The sequence below is a fragment of the Lepidochelys olivacea genome (genome assembly GCF_965140295.1).
Source record: "Lepidochelys olivacea isolate rLepOli2 genome assembly, chromosome: 5".
Classification (NCBI taxonomy): domain Eukaryota; kingdom Metazoa; phylum Chordata; order Testudines; family Cheloniidae; genus Lepidochelys; species Lepidochelys olivacea.
The window spans coordinates 128,260,483-128,281,654 of NC_140415.1; the positions used below are offsets into that span (position 1 = coordinate 128,260,483).

Sequence of the window (21,172 nt, forward strand, 5' to 3'; positions counted from 1 at the left end):
GGAGTGGCCCTGATAGAGCAGATTTTGGTGAGTCTGAACCATCTGAGTCTTCCTACGATGACAGATTCCCCTGAGGATTTTTTTCAAACCTCCAAGTGCTTGCCTAAGGAGAGAAAAGTCACAGACACAAATCAGCAGCATTTTTAGAACATCTTCCCTTGCTAGTCACTCCAGAAGATGAAAGGTAACAGAAGAAATTATTCCTTAATGGGCTGTGAAATGGAAAATTGTCCACAAAAGCTAATGCACATTGATCACGTCTGGGTTTATGAAAGGAAAGCTAAATGTTATGGTCAAGATTTTCAAAACGGAGGGCCTAAATCAGGGACTGATTTTTCCCAAACCTTGAGCATGCACTAAGTGGGACAAACATACTTATCTTACCCTGGTCCTAATCTCCCATCAGGTTTCAGGAGCACAGACTCTTGCGCCCAGTGGACTCCTATTTATTTTCATGGGACAGCATACAGATCCATGCAAGGAGAGACCCTGTGGCGCAGGGTCAGGTTTATAACAGTCAGCTTGGGTGATGCAGGTGGATATAATTATAAACTGCATGTGCATTGTACAAAATGTATACCACACGTCTTTAACACACACGACACCATATTGCTGACATTTCTAACATTGAACATGTAGACCAACTTTACATTCTACTGTTAAAATGACCAGACCCTCCTCAGGGTAAATCTTTCAATGGCCACTGGAGTGAAGATGCTGCAAATTGGTGGAGGATCTGCCCCATCCCACTTAAAATCTCTTACTGTTGCCAGGCACAGCTTGAGTGGTGAGTTCAGAGCAAGAGCCTGAGCCCAGCCGTGAGTGTGGGCCCCATTGCAGTCAACTGAGGTTCAGCATGCAGAAGGATCAGGCTCTTTCATAAGCAATGACCAATTCCATCTCCTCACAATAATTTTTACATACATCATTTGTGAAACTTTCCACCCTCTGCTGCTGCTTTTAGGTCCCAATTCTGTCGTCTGGCTGAGCAAGACTCTAGGGTGCTGAGTCAGGAAAGCACTTAATCACATGCCTAAGTCTCGCTGACATCAGGGGCCTGAATTGGGGCCTCTGTGAAGAGCCATGGGGGTTGTGACAGAGGTGGCGTTAAGTGATGGCTTCTTTAGTGCTGGCGGGCATCCTGTCTATTTCAGGCTGGGAGGTAAATTTCACTCTTAATGGAGCCCCTGCTGATCTCTGCTTAGGGGAAGCCCAAGAGGTTCTCCCCTTTCATCAGCCAGGATGGGTAGAATCACAGGTGGTGGTTCCGACTGCAGATCCAGGGCCACGATCTTGGAAGGAGGGTGTTGTGCTGTCAGTCCCGTGCTTGCGTTGTTGCTCCCAGAGTCCTGGGAAGCCATTTTGGAGGCAGATGATCTTCGCTCGGCAGTAAAAGGTAGCTCCCAGTAGCGAGCGTCTCTGAGTTGTGACCACCTGGGGGCAATTGGGGTTCCACTACAGAGTGTGGGTTTTTTGCTGCCTCTTGCAGCAGAGATGCAGGTGGCTTTTGCCTCCAGCACAGCAGTGATGAAGGTCAGCAGGAATTCCCTGTCTGTCTGTATCAAACTGTGTTTTGCAGAGCTCATGTTCTTGCTTCTTCTGTTCCAGGTCCTCCTAGGACCATGCGATCTGCCTGGCAGGGAAGGTGGCACTTTGGTGCTGGCAGACCTATAGCAGTAGACAGGGAGTGATTGCATTAATTCTTGTACTCCTCCTTCACCTCGTCAGCGGGTAGGGTTTTCTCTGCAAACACTGCTGGGAATTGGGCAGGATCAGTCATTTTCAGGCTGTGCCGTGGTGGTGGTTCTTCTCTCCTGTGGTGGGGAAATGTTTTTGGGTGCGACTCTGATTGCCGTCCGCCTGCTTTGCACCATTTCCAGGGGTGACTTAAACAGCTGCATAGCAATCCCTGTACGCTATGCTAGCTGGCTGTGATGTCCAAGAGACTTATCTGCCAGCTGGCAATAGCTGGTGTTCAGGGGCGCTCCCAACATGCCTGAAGGGCCTGCAGAGGGCAGTGGTGTAGGATCCAGCTATGCCAGCTGCCGACTGTCCTTCACTAGAAGACTCCCCAGCTGGGGAGATGCAGCCACTTTCTGGATCCTTTGTGCCCCTGGAGGGGCTGTAAGAGGTCATATCACAGCTGAAAATATGGCCACTGTCTGAAAATCATCTGCAACCTCCTCTCCTCCCCATCTGCTGCAAACCTCTACCATTTGCAACATCATTGCAAGGGGTAGAATGCTTGCCACCTTGAGCTTAATGGTGCTGAGCGAAGAACTGCAGAATTTCCCTTCGAATCTATCCATTGCAAAAAAATAAAAATAAAAAAAGATCTCTGTTATGCTATAGTTACTCCTTCCCCCCAGTAGATGTCAGGCTATTTCTAGACCCATTTTTGCAATAATGACATACGGAGCAGTATTAACATTCAGCATAGTCCCCAGGCAATGGACTGGGGGGAAAGAACGAAACAGGAGAATTTAATAGTCATCCTTGCCTGTGTGGGAAGGGGACCTTAGCATGACTGTTCAGACAACTCCAATCTCTCTGTTCAGACTGTCCAGTTAGTGCTGAACATGTTACTTTGCAGATTGGTTTGTATTAAAATCATTAAAATGCCGCGTCATGAACACAGGGATCCAGAAGAAGCAGGCACAGACATTTTCCACATAGACTGTCTAGTATAAGAAAGGAGACAAATGGGTCTTTAGTGTTATGTGTATTGATTCTGGAGCTTTCTAACCAATTGGATGGTTCCTCTTTCTTCAAATAAGATGTCCGTTTCAAAACTATTACCCAATGGCCTGGTGTAAAAAGAGAGAGAGGACACAGCTTTGTAGAGGGGTTTTCTGTAAAGAGCATGATATCCATCATTCCCAGGGACAATTAGAGACAAATCCTGCCCTCCGTACATGAGCCAAACTGACGCTGAAGTGAATATTAAAGTTATCATGTTGATTGTCCATTCATAACCTTGCTATAATTGAAATTTTTTTCCAGTTCTTTGAGTACAGCTATTGTGCACCACTCATCCTTGTCAATGAGTCGCCAAGCTGCAACCCTTACCCATGAATAATCCTTACTTATGTGTGACCAGATTTCCCCCCAGGTGCAGCCATTGAATGCCCATAAATGCAGGGACCTCACGCTCCATGTTTCCTGGAACACAGGATTCCTCCCAAGAGCTGGGAAGTTTTGAGGAGGAGCCAAGGCTGTGGTCCTGCCCTTCCATCCACTGGCTATCAGAGCTGGCTGGCCAACCGAGAGATGGGGCGGGGTTTGGTGCCCTCCTGAAGGAGGATGGTAGTGGATACATTTCCCCCTGCAAGCTGGATTTCTCAAGGAAGAATTCTGCTCTGTTGAGGTATAACTTCTCCCAGAGCAACCCAGTGGGTTGCACCCTTCCTATTGTGGGACTCTGTCTTTAAGGCATAGTTGAGCCTCTGGGTAGTAAGTCAAAGGGACTATTCACATGAGCAAGGTGTCCAGTCAATATGCTATCCCTGTGTAAATCCACTCCAACTCCAAGATCTAACTCTGGAATTTTTGGTAATAATTTTTTAAAAATAGCTCTCTACCCAAAATTCTAACTTATTTTACAACCCAGTTGACAAGCCTTCATTTGTGTAGTGTCTTTATGAGCGGTGGTATTGATCAAGCAGCGAGTCATTAAGCCTCACATTAGTGTCCTCGCTAGATGGGAAGATGGCTACATTTTACCATTAGGTTACCCTTACCAATCATAAATGGAAAGTAAATAGAAAAGTTTCTAAACAGGTTTCCCCTGGCTCTAAAGTGTTCTGTGCTCTTCGGTTATCTTTTGACTTTCTTGCAGGAAAAAAGGAAAGTACAAAAAATGACATCAATTATTTTTCTTGTCCAATTATCTCTTGATCCCCTGAGTTCTTCTAAGTAATTCCATAGACTGAAGTGACTCTATACCCGCTGTTGAAAACAGCATGGATCAATAGCAGACATGGCCTATATATTAAAAAGAAAGAAAACCTCAGCTATTCATTGAGAACTGAAAAGGAACATGCACAGCTCTTACAATCAGGGCAGTGAACAGAGGTAAAACAAGTCAGAGCGCTCTTGGTGCGTAACATTGCTGTAGAGCTTTGCTCTCCCACTGATATAAATTCCTGTTGATGGAAGAATAGGCACGGTAACTATATATACATATATATATATTTACTCCATAGGAATATTAGGCACCAAGAGGTCTATGACTTGTTCGAGTTCTATTCAGAGCTTTGACTGTGAGAGCTGTGCGTTTTCTATTTTCTCTCTCTCTCTCTCTCTCTTTGTGTAATATACTTCTAGAAGTGTAGTCAGTAACATTTTTCCACGACGCATTTCACCCCTTTGATTAAATGTGTTTGTATGGAGAGCAGGGCCTTGTAACAGAACTTTTCAGATCCTGGTGGGATGGGAAATGGGTTAAACCGAGAGCCCCCAAGAGCAATGGTTCAGATGAATCTCTACTGTCTTCCCCTTATTGTCCTAGTCAATGTTTGGATTTTTTTCTTTGGGCGCTCAGCGCCTTTGGACAACCAGGCCACTAATTTAGGTGCATAAATATGGATTCAGGGGCCTGGTTATGGTCCTGACCCAACACCCCCTGAAGTCAGTGGAAGGATTCCCATTGACTTCAGTGGGCTTCGGATTAAGTCCTAGAGGCAGCCAGATCTCGGTCTTCCTGTCTAGATCTTGATAAATTGGGATAATAACTAGGGGGGGGAGGTGATTTCTATGGAATTTTCTGGGATGCAGGGAAATGCCACCCAGTCCTTACTCAGGTGCTGAGAGTCAGGGAAAGAATTTGGGTGGGGTATGGTTAGAGGCTCCCTGAGCCTGAATAGACTCTTGTTGTGTTTCCCTTTATCGTATCTGCCCCAGCTGGGTTGAGGGGGGCTATTTCCCTGGTAGCACTGTTGCCGTGTTGGATCAGGTCAGGCTGATGGCAGGAATAAACATTTTGTCAGTTCTAAACCCAGCGTGACCCTCACAAGATCGTAGTTCTCTTCTTAGGCTCTTTGGTTTGACCTGAGTGTGTTTGGAATCAGCCAGCTGTCCCTAACTGTAACACTGAAGCGTGAAAGGTGTGCTTCTTGTCTCGCTTGTGCTGGTTGGGCACTGGGGCAACTCCTCAATGGAGTTGCTTCTGCTTTAACTTGTGCACTTAAAATCTGAACAGGACCAATACAATCTAGACACCTAATCTGTCATAGGGACCTCCTGGACAATGCAGGCATCTTCTTTGTTGCGCGGTTAGTTTTGAGTTTCTAGTGCTTTTGTCCAAACTAATTATAAATGAGCAAGGAGTGGGGACTTCTGCTACTTTACTTGAGATCTTTTTCCAGAGCCCAATTGCCTCGCACAGCAAGGAAGTTTTACCAACCACTCAGCCTAAACTTTTTGTTCCTTGAGTCCATCCTATTACCTCGTGTTATAGCCTTTCCTTTTTCATTACTCTAAATGATTCCTCTCCCTCTTTGGTGTTGACCTCCTTCAGATCTTACATGTCTGAACTGTTCAGCCTTTCCTCAGAAGGCAAACCCTCAGTCCTAGAGCCAATCTGGTCTCACTTTGGTTTGTCCATACTCTTTAGAAAAGAGCTGCTGAGATAGGGGCACTAGCCCAGGTGTGGCTATGCCACATCTGTGTAGAAAAGGGACCTCTTCCCATGACATGAGGGGGCCTAATTCTCATTGACACAAAGGCCTCACTCCAGCAGCGAAAAGGGCCTTAAAGTAGGTATCAGTTCAGTTAACACCCACTTTAAAACCCCTTTCCACTGTCAGCGGGATATAAAGGTACCTTCGTGTCACGCCCTGCAGGTCTCAAACTTGGGTCTGTGGGAGGCAGCATACTCCAGTCTTCCACCCAGCAACTCGGACCAGGGTCCATGGAGCCCAACAGGGGCACAAGCCTCACCCCGAGGTTCGGACTGGGTGAGCTCCAAGGCTCCTGATTGGACCACAGCCCCTATTTAAGCCAGAGGAGGAAACAGGAAGTTGTCTGTAGAAGTGGGCCTCACCCTACTGTGGATGGTTGATTGGGTGTGTACCTGTTCCTGCCTTATGATCCTGACCTCCTGGTATCCTAACTCTTGATCCCTTCCCTCCCATTCGTCTCGTGCCATTCCAACCTGGCCTGATTCCTGGCTCCTGGCCCCGTGGCCTGCACCTGATGCTAACTCCTAGGCCAGGCCAGCCATGCCCTGGCCCTGACACTTAGGGTACATGAGAACCTGGCTCTATGGCTCAGCATCTTTAGCCCGAAATGGCCTTTCCTTTTTCCTCATAGAAGCCTGGTGAGAATTAATTCACATTTAAACATATGTAAATGTATTCCCCTCTGTGCCTGATCCTTAACGGACATGAGTCTGGTACAGCCCCAGCTGTAATTCTCAAGCTGTAGAGAATTAGGGGTCTGGAGATCACTGGTTCAGTCCCTGGCTGTCAAAGATGTAGATCCCACAACTTGAAATGACTCCGTTGTACACATCTCGTTTCTTGACCTGTGCTATATTCTCCAATTTCTTCCTGCTCCCGTTCAGGGCAGGATTGGGGGCAGGCCACTTCATAATGTATAAGAGGCCATTTCTTTTCTACTGAGACAGATCTTTATTGCTAGTGAAACATGCTGCTCATTGAGATGTCAAAGGCATGAAGCATTAGCCAGCAAGACCATCTCCACTCTAATTCTTGCTTCATCACTTTAACATCAGACATATTTCTTTTCAGTTCTGTGTGGCGAAATATTGCTTTCCTTTGCTGTCCAGAGCTAAGCATGAATAGGGGGAGGCAGAATAAATGTTCTCTGGTTTCCTTGGAGAAGTCTTGGCTCAAGTTTCTTGCAAACAAAATCACTCTTGCCAACAAAGATATGAAAATAAACCACATCAAATTTCTCCAGCTAGAGTTATTGCAGCTGGAGCAGAAAAAACTTTAGCCAACTTTCCCTTTAAAATATGGATTGAGCAAATTATTCTGCTTGTTCCCTTCTCTTTCTTTCCCCGCCCTTATCAAACACTTTCAGACCCGCAAAGTCTCAAGTGGATTTTCAGCATTCTCACCTGTGCAGTGGTTTCTTGCAACTGGAAGCAATCTCACTTGTTAATGATCTACTTGCCAGCCTTTTAAAAGTGAAACTTTACATTCACTAGTGAAAGTTGCTTCTGCTCTTTTGTTGTTTAATTGATGAGCTCTGGCATTCTGTATGTAACCCTTCTGCCCGTCAGAGTTGGCAGCAACAAGGGTCGGGTTCAATATCTAGGGGATCCATTCCAATAACACAATGTGAACCGGCTTGAGCCCCCACCCAGTGACCTGGGACAAATATATACCACCCCTGCTGGGCGCCTCCAAGAGGCAATACTTCCCCTCTCGCAAGCACAGAGTCTGAGTGTAGCAAAAAGCCTTTTAATAACAGAGAGAAACAATGTGGCATTATGTTGGGGAAACACCACCAACAGGATTCATAACACAACCCATGAGCAAAAAACCCACCCCAAGCAAATTGGGGCATGTCCCTTTCCCTTTGGTTCTTGAGTCCAGCAACCCCAAATCACCCAAAGTCCCAAAAGTCCAATGACCCAAAAGTCTCTGTCCCTGGTCAGGGAAGCTGCAGAGTTCGAAAGTTTATCTGCGGAGCTTTACCTCCCAACCTGGGTGGAGATGGGACGGGGGTAAGAGGCACCTTACATGATCTGAAGCTGACCGCCCCACAGCTCCATAGGCCTTCACTCTGCTCCGCTCCGCCAGCCGCCCCACGAACTGCTTCGCTCAGCTCCGCGGCCCACATACTGCTCCACCAGCCGTCCCCCAAACTGCTCCACAATATGTCTTCAGGCTCCCCCACTACTTAACACAACACTTAGTGATGTCAGCTCTTAGTCTGTTCAGCTCTTTAGTGAATTCAGCTTGTAGTAGGGGAGCCTCAATGCTGGTGCACCATTAGCCCAAGGTGAGCTCAGCAGCCTGTAACTAGACTCCTAATGAAATCAAAATTACCTCTGATATTCCATTGTGGAGAGAGAAGGAAGTGCAATCAGCATGTAAGGCCCTCACCAAGGGGCCCATACCACCAAGCATTAATACTTGTCCCCAGCCTCTCTCAATTCACAGAGTTTTGGAACCCATGACCCTTGCCTAGCGAGTGCTACTTAGTTGATGGTGAGTCCCTCCATCATAACAAAAGGCCAAGTACAGTTCCCATAATCAGGGTAATAACAATTTATTCTTTCTGCCCCAATAACAGAGACACTGGGGATCCCACAGCAGCCAAAGTGACCATTTGGGCAGCTATGGCCTCATTCTAGGCGGGGTGGGTGTGCCTATGCAAATGAGATCGGCCCCTGAAGTTCTTTTCCACAACTTGCCACACCTCACCACCAGATGACAGGGTGGAGCTCATCCTGACACTGCTTACATCTACATCCCAGGTACCGCGAATTCAGCAGAGACCCAGTGCTGTAGCAGGGCCCCCTCTGGTAGTTCTCAGCTCCTCTATGTTCAGAAAACTTGTCAGACAGAAATTCTTCCAGGCAATTGTGCCTATTTCTTAACAGCCCATGAAAAACCATCTCTCTTAACTTAGTAAAAAGCAACTGGAGCAAAACCTGGTGGAAAAGGACAGAACTGGTGATAACTTTCACTGCCAGGTCCTGTGTCTGGCCAGTAAGAATTATGAAACTGGATGGCTAAAGGTGTAAGAGTCAGACGAGCAGGTTGCTGAATTGTATGTCTGTTTCAATAGACCAGGAAGCTCAGTGCCTCGTGGTAATCTTGCCTGCAGGTAGGCAGACTGTCACCTTGTTTCAGGAAACCGGTTCAATGCCCCCAGAGGGCCACTGTTGCCCTAGTGTGGAGGTTGGGGAGTAAGCAGAGTGGAGGGGAGGGATGGAGATTTTGTACATATTGTTTGACATTCACCTGAAGGACAGGCAGTGGCATCTGACAACAGGCGGTGCTGAGAACACGTCGGCAGCATTAGGCGCATCAGACTGTGCTGACTGCATTGCAGGGCTTCTCTGCCAGCATACTCTGCCCTTTGCACCGTCAGTGGCAGCTTGCTGCATTGGTGATGAATGTGTAGAATGAGGAATGATGTGGTGGGAGGAAAGTCGCTCTAGATGCAGCAGGCTCATGCTGTTAGATAAGCCCAGCTCAGAGGACAGCCCTCGGCGCTGCACTGCTCAGTGTCTTTTGTAGGGGTATTGCTCAGATAACGCTTGCTTGGCTCTAAGGGAACTCTATAAGGGTGAATGTACAATACGTGCCTATAAATAAGTCAGCTACAGTCCATGCAGCCTGCTCCATCAGTCCCTTTGCCTTACTGCAGCATTGCCAGATAGACAGCTCTCCTTGCAAAGCCTCCCTCACTTTACAACCACTGCAGAGAGCAATTGCCCTCTCAGCTCAGCCCGGCGTCTACTCCCCTTCCTGCTTATAGCCAAAGACAACACCTGCCACATGCAGGAAAGGCCCGATCCCACAAAGCACTTGAGTACGTGCTCAGTTTAAGCACATGATTAGTCCTGTTGACGTTAATGGGGCTATTCATGTACTGCAAGTTAAGCAGTTTGCAGGATCAGACCCAGAGAGCGCGCGAGAGAGAATGCAAGCTCTTTGTCAGGCAAGGCTTTTTGGAAAACAATATTAAAAAACCCCAAACCCTGAATGATGCTGTGTTTGTTAATGTGCCTAGTGAATTGTGATGTGGCTGGATATCAGGCAGAGGAACATCTCTGAAACAGTCATTCTGTTCACGCTTTTTGGGAGTGGGGGAGGGCTTCGAGAGCTTCAGATGTGTGAGGTTTATCTTTTACTGGCTGTATTTCTCCTTCCATTCATCCATCCATCTATTGATTTGTGTGTCTGTCTAGGATTTTATATGCCACCATCTGCACAACATCTGAGTGCCTCCTAAATAGAATGGAAAGAACACTAAACATCTTTTTCCTCCTTCCCAAGCTGTAGGGAAAATAGTTTGATTGGTGTCAAGGATTTTCATCTGTTTGTTTGTTTGTTTAGGGGTGTGTGTCTGTCTACCTCTGTTTGTACAAGACAAAATAGCTGGGAAAGCTCACCCAAGAAGAGTTTTGCATTTAGTCCTAGGAGTGATCACAGTACTCAACACTCTCATTTCCTGTAGCAGGGAGTTCCACAGCCTAGACCCACCTCCTTTGAAAATTCTGTCTCCAGTCCACACAAGCCTTTTGCTTCTCACCTATTGACTGGTGGACTCTACCACAGTTGGCTAGCCAGTTATTAATCCACTTATTAATAATTGGTTAACCCTTTAACTATTTAGCAATGGAACCTTAATAGAAAGTGTGATCGTTAACAACACAAATAGAGGTGTTTGCATGGTTGCCCACTCTAGAGGTCTTAACTTCCCCGTTAGATAAGTAGCTTTCCCTGCTAAAAGGGAGTGTATAAATGGTGCTTACATGGCTCTCACTGTTACTGAACAACATTTTGCAGCAGTTTCTGATCAATGCGCTTAAGACTTAAATGATCTCTTCCGCCAACTGGGAGGGTCTAGGCCATAAGTATCTGTGACAACACTGGTGCAGAGCTTGCTCTGTTTGAGAGCCCTCTGACACTCTGCTGCAGCTGTGTTGGTGTCAACAGGAGGACTGGCTGTGAGCCGGATTAGAATGATGCAGGATTTCAGAATTCGCAAAAAGAAAAGGAGTACTTGTGGCACCTTAGAGACTAACCAATTTATTTGAGCATAAGCTTTCATGAGCTACAGCTCACTTCATTGGATGCATACAGTGGAAAGTGTAGAAGATCTTTTTATACACACAAAGCATGAAAAAATACCTCCCCCCACCCCACTCTCCTGCTGGTAATAGCTTATCTAAAGTGATCACTCTCCTTACAATGTGTATGATAATCAAGGTGGGCCATTTCCAGCACAAATCCAGGGTTTAACAAGAACGTCTGGGGGGAGGGTAGGAAAAAACAAGGTTAAATAGGTTACCTTGCATAATGACTTAACCACTCCCAGTCTCTATTCAAGCCTAAGTTAATTGTATCCAATTTGCAAATGAATTCCAATTCAACAGTTTCTCGCTGGAATCTGGATTTGTAGTTTTTTTGTTGTAATATTGCAACTTTCATGTCTGTAATCGCGTGACCAGAGAGATTGAAGTGTTCTCCGACTGGCTTATGAATGTTATAATTCTTGACATCTGATTTGTGTCCATTTATTCTTTTATGTAGAGACTGTCCAGTTTGACCAATGTACATGGCAGAGGAGCATTGCTGGCACATGATGGCATATATCACATTGGTGGATGTGCAGGTGAACGAGCCTCTGATAGTGTGGCTGATGTTATTAGGCCCTGTGATGGTGTCCCCTGAATAGATATGTGGGCACAGTTGGCAACGGGCTTGTTGCAAGGATAGGTTCCTGGGTTAGTGGTTCGTCTACAGGCAAGCTCTGCGATACAACCGCATTTGCTCCAACCCCTCAGACAGAGACAAACACCTATAAGATCTCTATCAAGCATTCTTACAACTACAATACCCACCTGCGGAAGTGAAGAAACAGATTGATAGAACCAGAAAAGTTCCCAGAAGTCACCTACTACAGGATAGGCCTAACAAAGTAAATAACAGAACGCCACTAGCCGTCACCTTCAGCCCCCAACTAAAACCTCTCCAACGCATTATTAAGGATCTACATTATTAAGGATCTATCCTGAAGGATGACCCAACACTCTCACAAATCTTGGGAGACAGGCCAGTCCTTGCCTACAGACAGCCCCCCAACCTGAAGCAAATACCAGCAACCACATACCACACAACAGAACCACTAACCCAGGAACCTATCCTTGCAACAAAGCCTGTTGCCAACTGTGCCCACATATCTATTCAGGGGACACCATCACAGGGCCTAATAACATCAGCCACACTATCAGAGGCTCGTTCACCTGCACATCCACCAATGTGATATATGCCATCATGTGCCAGCAATGCCCCTCTGCCATGTACATTGGTCAAACTGGACAGTCTCTACGTAAAAGAATAAATGGACACAAATCAGATGTCAAGAATTATAACATTCATAAACCAATCGGAGAACACTTCAATCTCTCTGGTCACGCGATTACAGACATGAAAGTTGCGATATTACAACAAAAAAACTTCAAATCCAGACTCCAGCGAGAAACTGTTGAATTGGAATTCATTTGCAAATTGGATACAATTAACTTAGGCTTGAATAGAGACTGGGAGTGGTTAAGTCATTATGCAAGGTAACCTATTTACCCTTGTTTTTTCCTACCCCCCCTCCTCAGACGTTCTTGTTAAACCCTGGATTTGTGCTGGAAATGGCCCACCTTGATTATCATACACATTGTAAGGAGAGTGATCACTTTAGATAAGCTATTACCAGCAGGAGAGTGGGGTGGGGGGAGGTATTTTTTCATGCTTTGTGTGTATAGAAAGATCTTCTACACTTTCCACAGTATGCATCCGATGAAGTGAGCTGTAGCTCACGAAAGCTCATGCTCAAATAAATTGGTTAGTCTCTAAGGTGCCACAAGTACTCCTTTTCTTTTTGCGAATACAGACTAACACGGCTGTTACTCTGAAACCTGTCATTATGCAAGGCGATTTCAGGGTTGTTTCTTCCCTCCAGTCTCACAACATTGTCCATTCCAACAGATCTCACTGTCTTGCAGTGGCTCAGTGACAGACAAGAAGCCAGGCACAAACCCCAGTTTGGCTGTGTTAGATTTCACCAACCAAGCACTGGGTGCAAACTCCTCAGGCGTGATAACAGCATAACCAGGGAGTCACAGACAGTCCCCAGGGGTATGCCAGTCAGTCTTGTCATCTAGGCAAGCTTGCCTTTGTGATAGCTGGTCCCTTACACCAAACACTGCAATAATATTCAGGTTACTCTCAGTCCCTAAGGACCAGTCACTTACCCCAGGTCAATTGCAGTTAGATCTCACACCAAAGACAATGGGAAGAAAATCAAAGGGAAAAAGGAGTTCAGGAGAGCTGGCAGTTCCTCAGGGAGAGTGTTAAAGGCACAACTGAAAACTATTCCGCTGCACAGGAAAGATAGGAAGAATAGTTAGAGGCCAATATGGATCCATCAGGAGCTTTTTAATATCCTGGAATTCAAAAAGGAAACCTACAAGAAGTGGAAACATGGTCCAACTGATGAGGAGTAGAAAAGAATAGCACAAGTATGCAGGGACAAAATCAGAAAGGTTAAGGCACAAAATGAGTTGCACCTGGCAAGGGACATAAACAGCAGTGAGAGGAGGTTCTTTAAATACATTAAGAACAAGAGAAAGAAGAAGGAAAGTGGAGGCCCTCTACTTGGTCAGAAAGAGAGATAATAAGTGAAGACATCAAGAAAGTTGATGTGGTTAATGTCTATTTTGCTTCAGTCTTCACTAAAAAGGTTAATGATAATCAGATACTCAACACAATTAATACTTACAACCAGGAGGAAGGAATGCAAGCCAAAACAGGGAAAGAATAGGTTAAAGAATATTTAGAAAAGTTAGATTTATTCAAGTCAGCAGGGCTTGATGAATTTCATCCTAGGGTATTCAAAGAACTAGCTGAAGCAATCTCACAGCCATTAGCATTCATCTTCGAGCACTCCTGGAGGATGGGATAGGTCCCAGAAGATAGGAGAAGGGCAAACACAGTACTTAACTTTAAAAAGGGGAACAAGAAAGACCCAGGGTAATTACAGACCATTTAGTGTAACTTCAGTATCTGGAAAGATACTGGAGAAAATTGTTAAACAATCAATCTGTAAGGACCTGGAGGATAAAAGGGTTACAAGGAATAGTCAGCATGGATTTGTCAAGAACAAATGACGCCAAACCAACCTAATTCCTTCTTTGATAGGTCTACTGACACAGTGGATAGGAGGGAAGCAGTAGACATGATATACCTTGATTCTGACACAGTTCTGCATGACTTTCTCATAAGTAAACTAGGGAAATGTGGTCTAGATGAAATTACTATGAAGTGCACAACTGGTTGAAAGACCATACTCGAAGAGTCATTATCGATGGTTTTGCAGTCAAATTGGGAGGGCGTATCTAGTAGCGTCCTTCTGGGGTCAGTCCTGGGTCTGTTACTATTAAATATTTTCATTAATGATTTTGATAATGAAGTAGAGCCTATACTTATAAAATTTGCAGACGACACTAATCTGCGAGGGGTTGCAAGTACTTTAGGGTATGTCTCCACAGCAACTAGACACCATGGCTGGCCTGTACCAACTGATACAGGGCTTGGGCTGTGTGGCTGTTTCATTGGTGGAGCCTGATCTCTGGCACCCGGGACAGGTTTAAAGTACAAAATGATCTTGACAAATTGGAGAATTGGTCTGAATTCAACAAAATGAAATTCAATAAAAACAAGTGCAAAGTAGTTCACTTAGGAAGGAAAAATCAAATGCATAACCACAAAATGGGGAATAACTGCCTAGGTGTTGTATTCAGTGATGAGCTGGAGCCGGTTCACACCGGTTCACTAGAACCGGTTGTTAAATTTAGAAGCCCTTTTAGAACTGGTTGTTCCATGAGGGACAACCGGTTCTAAAAAGGCTTCTAAATTTAACAACTGGAGAAAAGTGGCACCTTACGCACCGACTCCATGGGTGCTCCAGCCCTGGAGCACCCAAGGGGAAAATTTGGTGGGTGCAGAGCACCCACTGGCAGCTCCCCGCCCCACCTCCCGGCCCCAGCTCACCTCTGCTCCGCTTCCGCCTCCTCCCCTGAACGCGCCGCCCCGCTCTGCTTCTCTGCCCCCCAGGCTTCCCGCGAATCAGCTGTTCGCGCGGGAAGCCGGGGCGGGCTGAGAAGCGGGCCGCGGCTTCCCACCCAGGTCCAGGGAGACGGAGCAGAGGTGAGCTGGGGGTGGGGGGGCACGAGGAGGGCCACCCGTGCTGCAGCAGGTAACCGGGGGGGGGCAGGAGAACTGCTCCCCACCCCAGCTCACCTCTGCCACCCTTGGCCTGAGCGCGAAGCCGTCGCCTGCTTCTCAGCCCTCCCAGGCTTCCTGCCGAACAGCTGATTCATGGGAAGCCGTGGGGGGCGGAGAAGCAGAGTGGGGCGGTGCATTCAGGGGAGGAGGCGGAGCGGAGGTGAGGTGATCTGGGGCCGGGGGTGGGGAGGGGAGCTGCCGGTGGGTGCTCTGCACCCACCAAATTTTCCCTGTGGGTGCTCCAGCCCTGGAGTACCCATGGAGTCAGCGCCTAAGGTGCCACCTTTGATGTGATCAGTGGGGGAGCGGCTGCTCTCCCTGCTCCCCCCAGCTACGCTCCCCTGCCCCTAGGAGCCAGGGGGACCTGCCGGATGCTTCCTCGGAGCTGCCCCAGGTAAGCACCTCCGGGACTCCCCAGCTCGCCCCCCGGCAGGTGCCTCTTGCTCTTAGGGGTGGGCACGAGACCCTCCTGCCCGGTTCTGGGGGCAGTCAGGGGACACGGGAGGGGGTTGGATGGGGCAGGAGTCCCCGGAGGCGGGGGTGGGCAACGACCCCCTCGTGGGGTGAGGAGGGAACCGGTTGTTAAGGTTTTGGCAGCTCATCACTGGTTGTACTGCTGAAAAGGATCAGGGGATTTCAGTGGACAACAAACTGAATATGAATTGTCAGTGTGATGCAGCTACAAAAACAAGTCTAATATGATTCTGGGGTATATTAACAGGAGTGTTCTATGTAACACAGAGGAGGTAATTGTCCTGCTCTATTTGGCACTGGTGAGGCCCCAGCTGGAGTATTGTGTCCAGTTCTGGACACCACAATTTAGGAAGGATGTGGACTAAATGGGGAGAGTCCAGAGAAGAGCCATGAAAATGATAAAAGGTTTAGAAAACTTGACCTATGAGGAATGGTTGAAAAAACTAGGCAAGTTTAGTCTTGAGAAAAGAAGACAGAGGGGTGACCTGATAAATGTCTTCTAATATGTTAAGGGCTACTATAAAGAGGACAGTTATCAGTTCTCCATGTCCACTGCAGGTAGGACAAGAAGTAATGGGCTTAATCTGCAGCAAGGGAGAATTAGGTTAGATATTAGAGAAAACTTTCTAACTGTGAGGGTAGTTAAACTCTGGAATAGGCTTCCAAGGAAAGTTGTGGAGTGCCCATCTTTGGAAGTGTTAAAACAAGTTAGACAAATACCTCTCAGGGATGGTCTAGGTTTACTAGGGAACTGGACTTGATGACTTCTCAAGGTCCCTTCTAGCCCTACATTTCTATGATAAAGGAGTTACAGTCTTAAGTTTCAAAAGGTAATAGAAGCGTCTATAATAAGCAAGCTCTATATGTACTTTAGGGCTATCCCAGGCCAAGCACTGGGGATCTTTTGCTTATGCCTAGTAATCCTTGCTCCTCAGAGTCCGAGCAGCATAAATGACACAGTCCCTCCTTGTTCGGGCATTTTATTCCTTTCTCCTTTCTGCTTTGATTGGAAAATTCAGCTGTTGGGAGGAATTCATCTATACATCTTCTCTTCATGAGGGTGTCTGTGCAGGGGGGACAGAACCTCTGGAGAGTCTGCAAACAGAACTCAGTTTATTGAGCACAGAGGAGCTCATTCTTAATGGTGAGGGGCTAAAATGTCTCTCTTCTGCTGTGTTTCTTAATCTTTTCAATATTTCTAACCCTTAGTTTATGAGGGCTTGTATATATGGGGAAATTGACCTACATAGCTATTCATGAGTCACTCTGATTTGCTGTAGCTAATCTGGAATAAGTGTCCATATGAGGATTTATTCCAGAATAACTATAGCACTTTAAATTCACATCCTCCCTTATTTCAGCATCACTTCCTCATGTAGACCAGCCCTAAAATGGATTGTGGGAGCACACAGGGGTGTGAGCAGGAGTAATGCCTCCTCTTATGTCCCTACATGGTCACCTTGTCCCTTGGATCTGAGTGCGCAGGGGATAAGTGTGCACCTGTTACTTCCTCTCCCAGCAGGTGAGCAGGGAGTATGGTCCCCAGTCCACTGGCCAATGTAGCTAAGCAAGTCTGGGGTGGGGTGGACAGGTATAGTCACTTCTAACTGGTAAGTAGCAAATTCCTACCTCCCTGGAGCAAGGCCACGAGGGAGCCATACTCTGATTTCAGGGGGACTACTCAGGGAGTAAGGTATTACTCAGCAGGAGTAAAGGTATCAGAATGTGGCCCATTGGTGCTCCCTGCACGATAGCTGGTAACCTACATGTCTCACTTGTACTGTCAAGAGTAATACCAATGCTGAGCACCCAGGTAGGTAAGTATCCTCCCCATTTTGCCAGCGATAGGGGGAAGATTTTCAAAAGGGCTCAGCTGTCATGTAGCCATGTATATAAGGGGCAGATTTTCATTAGTGCTCTGCACCCAGCATACATCCAGTAGATTGAGTGAACTCCTTGAGAAATTTGGGCCAGATGGGTCCGGTGACTTGCCTAAAGCCACAGAGAGACAGAGTTATTGTCACAGTTAAGAGCTGTGTCCAGAGTCCCAGTCCTGCTCTTAGATCACTAGACCACATCTCTGTTACCAGCTGGGAAACAGTGTCTGCTGTAATGTGATGGTGTATGTTCCATCACACTTAGTGGCTTCCTGAAAACAAGAGGCAGACTCCGTAGTCTGAAGAGTCATTGGGAAGTGTTGGGTATTATGATACAGCCAGTCTCTTCTTTTGTGTCTCGCTTTTCAAACACCTGACCGCAAGCCCTTTTAAAACAGGCTAGGACCTGAATGTTGAATTCTGTGTATTCCCGTGAAATAAGTGTTAAAGAGATCCAATTTTCCAAGAGTATCCTATTTCATTTCCATGAGAGCACAGCTGCAACAGCCTCAGTTACCTCTTCCTATTAGGGGATGTCAGATGAAGAGCTGCATATAGGACTGTTAATGTATATAGGCCAATGCAACCCTTTGTACTTCCATGGAAGCCTACAAAAAAGATACTAGATTTCGTGGGCAAATAGAAGTGACCCAGAGTCTCATAAGCAGCATGTGTTAAGATAACTGGGATTTTAATACCACACAATATTGTGATTCGTTCTTTCCATTCATGATTTTCATAGTAAGGTGCAGCTTTAAGAGTTGAGGTGAATGGGAAGTAAATTGATGTGAAACAAAACTAGTTGCTTGATGCGGTACTGCCTCCTTTGCTGGGATCCATGACAGCTTTGCAGCAGAAACGTTTGAAGAAATGCTAACACACCAATGGGTACCTGGGAAACTCTTGTCAGTGCAAGGAGAGCCACTTGCAGGTTAAGCTTTGAAGTTGGAAGGAAGCATTTCTTATAGGAAGTCGGAGGACAATAGGGCAAACATATCACAGGAAACTCCTCATCCAGAGTTCATCATTGAACAGTGTTCCATTCGTATGGCAAACAGTGTCTCATTGTGGGAAATTAAAATACCAGCCTTTGGTTAGAGAGGTGTTATAATTATTTGTACTGCCTAGAGGTCCCCAACTGTCAGTCATTTTGGTCCAGTGTGTATGAAATAATGGTCAGGTCAAGGAAAGGTGGAGAAAAGGTCTCTCTTTTAAAGCCAGGATTTTTCTCTTTTCAATGTGTGTGTGTGGGAGGTGGGGGGTGGGAAACGTGAGCTGGAGGGGGTGTCTACCCTAGAGTTTTAACCAAGTTAATGGATTGCCAGTTAACTTGGGATGCTACCACATGTACCACTGTACATGCAAGTCTGGCCACTGCACAGATGTTTGTTCCTTGCTCACGGAAGGCTGATCCTCAGCTCCAAGCCTGTCTGTTTTCCATCGGATTGCAATATCTCTCCCCTCGGGCTGAACTTAATCGGCCTCCCCTTTGCGGCCAGACTCTGAGAAGGAGGAGAATGCATGTGGGGATAATTGCACTGACTTCACAGAGGTGATGTGAGGATAAACAAATGAGAGAGTGAGGCATTCACATACTCGGGGCGGGGGGGTCATGCAAGTACCTTAGAAATGGCTGGGGCTATTCTGGATATGTCAGCAGGGAAATCCTCTCTGTGCTGGTGCTGAGTGGTGATTTTAGGCCCATTTGCCTTCTACACCTGGGGCTCCTGAGCTACCTGAAAAGGAATTAGATGAAGAGATGCACAGGCGGGCTCCTGCTGTCTGTGTTTGCCTTGCGAGCAGCAGGAACCCTTCAGCTCTGTGAGCTCTTGGTTTCACAGATGCCCGCTATTGAAATTGATAGTGACAGCTTGATCAGCAATTTTTGACACGTTGCTCTGCATCAAAGAAGGGGAGAGGCAATCTCCTCTTTGTGGAAAGTCAGCAGGCTCAATTATTCCAAAGTCATCTGAGCCATCCGTAAATAGACCTCTAGACTGCCTCTTCCTCCTAGCTGCCACTTCACCTCCCAAGGTGAAGGGTTTGCCTTGGAGGGTGCGTTTACATTAGGGATACCGTTTAGATTCGGGCCAGACAGAGATCCAGAGTGGCCCATGGTATCTTTGCAAAAGGAAAGCAGCTTTTTGATTTTTAAAGCAGAAAGGCTTCCCGTGCTCTGGCCTTGCTCCCTGCGCATTACAGACACCGGTGAGACTTTAGAGGGGTTGGAAGCAATGACTTAGCTTTAAAAAAAAATTTAAAAATGGAGAGCTCTCAGGTAGTTCAGTAACTAGTCCAAAGGCTCTGAGAGTCCGGGAGTGTGTCCCAAGCCCCAGGTGTGTTCTTTTCAGTTTCCCGCTCTTTTGGAAACATGATGCTACAAGCAATGGTGGTACAGTGCCTTCGTGCGGGGTCTGCAATGGGTGCGGTGGGAAAGATTCTGCGGTTGACTTATGAGACTAGCGGGTTTATTTTGCTTCGTCTCTCGACTTTGGCCAGCCTGCCACTGCCAAAGTGGCGAATGGTCTGCCAAACTGCTGAGGCACTGCCCGACCTCTTGAGCCACCAAGAGTCGAAGTGAGATGCCAAAAAGATCCATGAAAGGCACTTTAAATGCTGCCAGAGCCCTTCCTTTGGCATAAATGGTTCTCGGCAGCTGTCGCCTCTGGAGGCTTTCTTACTGTGGTAAATAATTTTCAACTTGTGTGGAATGTGGGTAACTTTGGGGTGAGTGAGGGACGTTCCAGAGGTGTGTCCATTGCTGAGAGTGTGTTCCCTATGGGCATCTAAGGCTTTCACTTCATCACCACACAGCTGGCTTATTTCCAGAGTGATAGTTATCTCGTTGTAATTCCCAAGGGGAGACCAAGTACTTGGGTTTACTGCAAGGCCAGCGCCGTCTCCCACACTCACACCCCATCTGTGGCTCACCTTCTCTGGTTAACGTTGCAGTACAACTCAAGTGCCTTGTCTCTGCTGCATGTTGACAGGATAGCTCTTGTCTGTTTTTACAGTCTGTGGGGGAGCACTTCTCTCTCTTCATCATTGGGTGCAACCAATATAACTCATTGTATATAAATGAGCTGCCAAGAGGAACTAATGAAATTGGCTCCTGGGGGAATGAAAGACACAATTTGAGGCCACTTGCATACATTGAAGCATGCACAAAGGTTGGGATATACACCGGAGCGCACACTTCATGCATATGAACCCACCTATGCACATAGCCACAAACATAAAGATCTCTGAGTGACCCATAAGACAAGAAGATGAAATAGCATTTCAATGGACTCTCTTTCCCTGGAGATATTTCAGACCAGCCTGGAGAAAGCACTGATAAACGTGCCCTGCCTTGGTAGAGAGCTAGACTAGCCGGCCTATGTCTTTTTCACCCCTCCTTTCTGTGGTAACCAGGTCCCTACATTTCAGCACTAATAAGGTTATCCAGGCAATGGATGTATGGACAATGAGTGGTGGGTTATACAAGAGCAGGAGAAACAGAAAGGTTCAGGTTTGCGGCCCACTGTTCATCACAAAGATGTACACAAATCAAGTTTAAAGAAACTGAATCTCAAACTTGGCGGTGCGATGTGCAACTGTAAGCCGGGCTTGCCAGGCCACCAGGCCTCTGTACTGTTTCCACACCCTGGCACTGAGATGGGATTGGGAGGCCCACGCTGGGCTCACTCCAGTCTCTGCCTCCACGCTGCTCTCCACTAGCCATGCAGCTCAGGGAGACTCCTGGGTTCTCTCTAATGAGTGAGCTGGTTCCAGCGCTTTCCTCTTCCTGCCGATGTACTGGGTGACTGTTCTGATCCATGGTGCTTGCTT

The 21,172-nt window shown here is 46.8% G+C and overlaps 1 protein-coding gene across 1 annotated transcript in view; it reads left to right on the forward strand.

The window, feature by feature from the left end:
• CPLX1 (complexin 1) overlaps nucleotides 1–21,172 on the forward strand; it is a 215,318-nt gene that overhangs the window by 83,793 nt on the left and 110,353 nt on the right. The gene's annotated exons all lie outside the window — the stretch shown is intronic.